The sequence below is a fragment of the Fragaria vesca genome, linkage group LG2 (assembly GCF_000184155.1).
Source record: "Fragaria vesca subsp. vesca linkage group LG2, FraVesHawaii_1.0, whole genome shotgun sequence".
Lineage (NCBI taxonomy): Eukaryota > Viridiplantae > Streptophyta > Magnoliopsida > Rosales > Rosaceae > Fragaria > Fragaria vesca.
This window is the reverse complement of record NC_020492.1, coordinates 10453144-10460022: the sequence shown is the minus strand read 5'-3', so window position 1 is coordinate 10460022 and position 6879 is coordinate 10453144.

Sequence of the window (6879 nt, the reverse complement as noted above, 5' to 3'; positions counted from 1 at the left end):
CTCTCTCTCTCTCTCTCTCTCTCTCTCTCTCTCTCGTCGTCGTCGTCGTCGTCGTCTCTCTCTCTCTCTCTCTCTCTCTCTCTCTCTCTCTCTCTCTCTCTCTCTCTCTCTCGCTCTTCATAAACCCAGATCTACATCGTTGATATATCTAAATCAACTCACTTCGGGCCACCACAACATTGTCTCCATCGTCGATCTATCCAAACCAACTGACTTCGGCCATTACAACATTGTCTACAGCGGTCTCGGTGGTGGCTTCGTGGCCATCACTGCTGACAATGACCGAACTTAGAAAACCTCAAAGGTCATATCCATGCCGCCATTAACAACCGATGCTTTAGAACCCGCTGATGACGACGAGGTTAGATCCAGATACATTGCCTCTCCTCCATTTCTGGTACCTTAAAGGTCATCATTGGCCTCTGAAATTGATGAAGACATGGCAGACTTCCGTTTATGAGGTTTTGCTAGCAGTTCAAGATTAGGTGGTGTGATAGGGTAGGGTAAGCTAGCGAGTGTAAGTAATTTTGTAAGAATGAGTTTCAATTAAAGATTTGGTGTTGTTCTACATCATTTTGAATGTGAAATTGGACTTGATTAAGTAATTAAATGCTGAAATCGAAGTAGATACTCATGTATGATAGGGCTTCAATATCAAATTTGGTAAGGTTATATCTGTTTGTTATTGTTGACAATCAAATGAGTGATCCATGGTGCTAATTCCATTAATTTATGTTTCTTTTGTTGTGTTAATTCCATTAATCTATTTGATTTTCATGTTCACTATATTGAATTGGAAAAATGGTCCAAACAGCGTCTCACCTTTTCGAAAAGCAAATGTTTGGTATCTCACTTTCCAAAAACTTCAAAACAGTATCTCACGTTCTAAAATCTAACCCCGACTGAAGTTTGGTATTCAAAACCGTTAGGTTTGTTAAATAAAGGACAATGTCTATTAGCCCAAATTTTAAGGATTTTATTCCCACCAACAAAATCAGATTTAAAAATTCTCAAGAGCCAACTTAAACTGCAAAAAGATAATTATACCCTTAATGATTTAAATAAACTACAATAGATTATTATAAGAATAATAGAATGTCAATTTTGAAATAAATATCTATGACTGGATTCTCGCAACCGATGACCGTTGACCATGACTCCAGCGACCGTTGACCAGACTCCGGCGATAGGATCTCTATTGAAGGCAGTATGAGGTTCGTCGGGGGGTCTATTGGGGGCAGTAAGAGGTCACGTCGAGGGTCTATTAGGGCAGTAGGGGTTTCATCGGGGGGTCTATTGGGGCAGTAGGACCTTCTACTGGGGACAGTATGACCCTTGAACTTAACTGTATACTTTAGTCACTAATAACAGGTCCCTATTGAGGGTAGTATGACCACTATTGGGGTTAGTAAGACCTCCTATTGGGGTTAGTAGGACCTCCTACTGGGGGCAGTATACATGAAAGATGGGAGATGCTCTTAAGATGCCTTCACACACACCCGAAATGCATTTAGCCACACCAACACCATCTTTAGAGAAAAAATATGCATTTATCAGCTCAGATGCTCAGTGGAACAAAAAAGTTATCGAAAACAAAACATATACATACTTTAGAAAAACTATAGACATGACTACCATCAAACACCTGCAAACTATCAAATATGACATTCCATCATAAGAAAAAAGCTCTAACCAAAGAATTGTGACTAAATGCAGCTGCCACAGTATCAAAAACCCAACTAATCATCAATTAAACTCAACAATCACAACCAAAACTCAACAAATACATGACTCAATGAAAACAGTCCTACATGGATGCAATAAAGAAATGATTTATTATTACCAATCACAACCAAAATATCCACATAAAGATTCCAAGTTATGATCTGACAATCTGAGAATAATAATTGGTGAATGGGTGAAAACACGGCGCTTAACTTCTAATTATGAAGCTACGTCAACAAAATCAAACAAGAATTGCCAAGCCTTTCTTCGCCATGCTATCCAAATATCCAATACGTCATTGAGCACTTAATATAAGCCAAAAATCTACAGATACATGTAGCCAGAGGAAGACTTGATAAAAAAAATTGAACCACTTACGATAGCAAATTAGAAGCCAAATAGAGTGGATATTGCTCTCGTACCTCATCGAAGAATCCATATTATTTCCGCTCAGCATCTGAGCCGCTTTTGACCATCTCCTTTAGCAATCAGAACTCGATCCAGAGATCTAGGACTGTTGTCCACCACCAATGAAGTTCGCTGAGAATTTAGAGATAGATCTCCACAAGAGTTTGGGTCTGATTGTGTCGAGACAGTATGACGACGTGAGGGATCTAACCCTAGAGCATGGGATCTAACCCTGCCGCTTTGGTGTTCTATGATTCACCTCCGAATAATGAGTAGGTAGTTCAATCCTTTTGATTCTTCTCTTCATAGTAAACTTATGGGGTATATCTCTTATCTGTTGTTCACGAATCCGTTTTTAGGTTTGTTTTCAGGGTCTTTTCTCTTTCAGTTGCTGCTCCAATGAAACCTAGGAAGGAAAACCCTTGATGGCTTACTAAGCTTATAAAGGCAAGTCTGACTTCCTTCTTTTGCCTTCAAGGAGAGAGTCTTGAAAGAAAGGTGTCAACGATCTCAGATGTGTCGATATTAATGGTGACTCATTATTTCGATGAACCACTTCTTCGGACATAAGAAGATTATGTAAACACTTACTCGAAATATCACTTATCATATTCCATTGTGGAAGCAAAAAAGACAAAATGGGATTGGATTTCCACTCAGAAGGAAGGAAGGTTAAATACCTTTGATAGGGTTGTATTTTTGGGATGGTGTTCAAACTCCCGAAATGAACCATTACAGCTGGGGTCGACCAGCTTTGCGATATGTACAGACACGAAGAAGAACGCAGGCAGCAGAAATGTATCAGAAGGGAACATGCTTTTTCGACCGCGGTAAGTATGATTGCCGGGCCCTCTCCTCGTTCTGCCCGTTGGCCTATTGGGATAGGTAAAGACTTTCCTTCATAAAGACTAGATTCAATGTGGTCGTAGATATGGGTTTTTATTCTGGAATGGTCGTAGATCAGTGGATCAGTCAATGAAGCATTTCCAGTCAAAGAGGGGAATAGATCTCAATCGAGAGGGTGAGCTGCGGGCTCATGCCACACATTCACCTTGGCCAAATGAAGAAAAGATGGGTTCTAGGGGTCCTTCTCAGGCATGTGATTCCTAGTGGTTCACTTAACATAAGCACTAGGTGAGGGGGTGCGGGACGAAAGAGATAAAAAAAATTTATTCATTCCCCCGCCCAAGCCGAGTCAGAAAGGCTTTGATGACTCAAGGTTCATATTAGGGAAAGGAGAGTGAGAAACAATGTTTATATCAACGAGGTTGAAAGAAAGCAAGAAAAATATAGAGTTATTTCAGCCACGTTAATCACTCCTAAGGTACAATCTCCACGAAACCCCTGTCACAACTGTTTTAAAGGACTTCTGAGCCGGAAGCCCAAGGTTCTAAAAGAAAGCGCAGTTGTCTAACAGACCGAAATACCTTCTCTGATCTCACGCATCAGATGGAGATCCTCTACTATGCTATCTATGGTCGAGCACTTCACTGCCACCTCATCATCCTCTTCATTTCGTTCCTTGTCCGGTAACCATAAGATGATCTACAAGAAAGGTGACAGGATTCGAACCTATGGTCGGGTTAGCACCCCTCGTCGCCTCTGTACCCCACCTAGCTACTCTAGGTTGGGGGGTAGGTCCGGGTGGGGAAGTTCTAGACACCTTTCCATACTTTGTGTCTGGAGTACTTCACTCTTGGTAAAGTAGAAGGTTCTACCCAAGCTCTAGGGTTTTACCTACTTCATTGCCCCCAACTGTTTCTCGTACCTCTATTGAAACAGAATGGTTTCATGTTCCTTCATCGATTGGTTATTCCTCTCCATTCGTATCTCTTTTTCCAATTTCAGTCTCAATTAGTTTACAAGATTGAATGGCCTCAGGACTCTCGATTCGATTGTTTTCCAAGAATGCTGCTGAGCCGGGTATGTAAGCGGGAGGAACTAAAAAGAAGAGCTTTCGGTTTTTGCACCGTCTTGCAGCTATATCTGTATGGGGAATTCGCTGCTGATAGATCCCGCCCAGTGTCCTCTTCCTTTCTCAGTCGCCTTTCGACCCGGGAGAGTGTACAATGGCAACTTTCAGACCTATTAATTTCTCAGTCCCTCTAGTCGGGTGGGCGTCGGCAGTCTTTCGACCAGATATCCCCCTAAAAATCGTACGTGCGGGTCTCCCAGCATGCAGCTCACGCCATTCGAGGTGGTTCCGCTGCTCCACGGCTTCCTAGCTGCTCCTCAAGCCAAACCAGCCTCTATTTTTAGTAGGTGATTCACTACCAAAGCGAAAAAAAGGCTGGATCCCAAGAATTCTCTTTCTTTATCACCAATCGAATCATTGTTCAATAAGTTTCGCTTCTTTTTAGGGTCGACCCGCTATAAAATAAAAGAGCCCTCTTAGCAGGGATCTAACTCTAGGATCACTTTCCCAATTCCTCGCATTTCTCTCTAAGAAAGGCATGCTTGCTTTAACTTAACTCTATCAACAACATTTTTGGTGTCAAGACCAGTAGCAGCAGCAGCGTCGGTTAAGGCTTGTTTTGAAAGAGATATTTGTAGAGCGGTTCTAGTCCCTTTTTAGAGGCTCGAAGATCATTCGCTTGGCGAATGAAGTGGGTCAACCTCTTTTTGGCTTCGGCCAAAGACTTTTTCTCGCTGGTCGAGCTTTCTACAAAAAAAGCGATGTGAGAACGTATTCTCTTATCTAAGCTTCTTCCCTGTGCATTCGCCTCCCCCCCCCCCCCCTCCCTCCATATCTTTTAAAATGCCTCTACCACCCTCTTAGTAGGTCGGTCAGTCTCAGTAGTAGAGGAAGAAGAGTCCACTGATCATCAGTTACATCACAGTAGTGGTCCTCTTGCCGCGAAGTCAGTTCTTAATGGGCAATTCAGACATCAGATTACACACAGCAGTTGAACTGTGCTTTAGCCCACTGGGCTTAGCAGAATGAGGAGGCTCAGCCTGCGAGCCCTAGCATACTATAGTAGACAGAAAGCACAGCGTAACCAATCCAGCCGATAGAAGCAAAGCTAAGAGCTCAACGAACGAGTAAAGAAAGCAAGGGTAGCAGCCCCTTGTCTCGAGTATTCCCCATACTTAGGATTATGCTTCTTCTCCTCTACACTTTGCAGAGCCTAACTGTCCAGAACAGAACCAACATAGCTCGCAATTCATTGTAGGTATCGAATCGAGGTTTCAACGACTGAGACAGGTCAGTGAGTAATGGAATAGCCCGTTGGGCACTACCGGACACAATGAGAAGGAAGAGAAGCGACTCAGCCAGCAGCAATCATGCACTCTTGATGACAAGAAGTAGACAAAAAACAGTTATAAGGGTAGAAGAAGTGTGGCACCGAAGGAGCCGGAGGATGCATACCATTTCAGATTCAGTAAAAACACTAAAAAGTAGGGCACTAAAGGAACATAAAAAATGTGAGTTTCAAGAGCCGAATTAACCATTTCGGATGCAAATGACTGATCAAACAGGTGACACATGACCTCAAACATGAGGCATAGGGGCCATCTATCTGTTGCCGACTTTAAGTCAAAACAATGGCAACACGTTTGACCAATCGTCCTCCATAAAATGCTTGGTGCGTGAAATCAATAGAATCACTTATCGTCAGGTCTTTTTACAAAAAGTATGGGAAACCCGAAAGGGAATACCTAGGTTGCAAGGCAAGGGAGGACGGAACCCCACTTCGACTCACCAAGGAAAAGGTAAGTACTTTTATATCGTTTCTTCTGAAGTGATATAGATCAATGGGAGGGGCGTTAGGGGGACTGGGGAAGATGGGTGGATTATAGATCAAGTCCAGGATTCGAGTAAAATGGACCTTCCCTCTTATCTCCGAGTGAGGCCAAGGAATTCCTTTGTTCAATCAATATCTCGGCTGCTCAAGAAGTCCATCAGTGTCGTGTCTTACTTCACTTGGAGTTCTAGTTACTTCGCTTCGGTGCCAAAAGCCAAATCATCGTCTGCATCTACTCAATCCGCTATCCCCTTTCTCTTTCTGCAAGAAATCGTCTTGTCTGCATGCGTCCTCAATATAACGTATTTTTGGGGGCATGAAGACCGGCCCCTCTTTTCGGTGACGACTTGCCGCGGGAAAACGGCCCGTATCCCTGCGGGGATGTCGGGATACGGCCCTGCCCTAGCGACTGCGACTAGGTGGACCCTTTGTTTCGGGGCATCGCCGTTGCTACGTAGCATGGGAAGGACGCGCGGCGATCACCCCGAAAACCTTCACTTGCTTAGAGGAATCCATTCTCGCGAACAAACACAACCGGCAAGCAGAGCCAACCCCAACCATTACAGTCATGAGACGGCTTCGTAACCCAATGGTATGGAGGGACTGACGAGATGCTTGGACGACAGCGCCAGGCGACTTGCATGAGCGGAAGGACAAGATTGAGATTGGTGGGGTATGGGGGGGGGGAGAGAGAGAGAGAGAGAGAGATTGCTGACCATAATACCCTCTCTCTCTCATATGGGATTGAATCAAATGCATGATTGATGCATGACTTATGTTTTATGTTGTTGGACATCTAGTCCCTAGTTTAGCGAGCTGTTAGTCTCCTCTTACTCTTTCTAGTTTGATCGAGTTAGAAACCTATGCTCTTTGTTATTTGTAGTTTTCTTGACCTCGTGTTTGTAGGTCTTATAATTGGGTTTGTCATTTGATTAATGAATTATTTATTTCTCATCAAAATAAAATTAAAGAAATAAAAAAATAAATAAAGGAAAAAAGG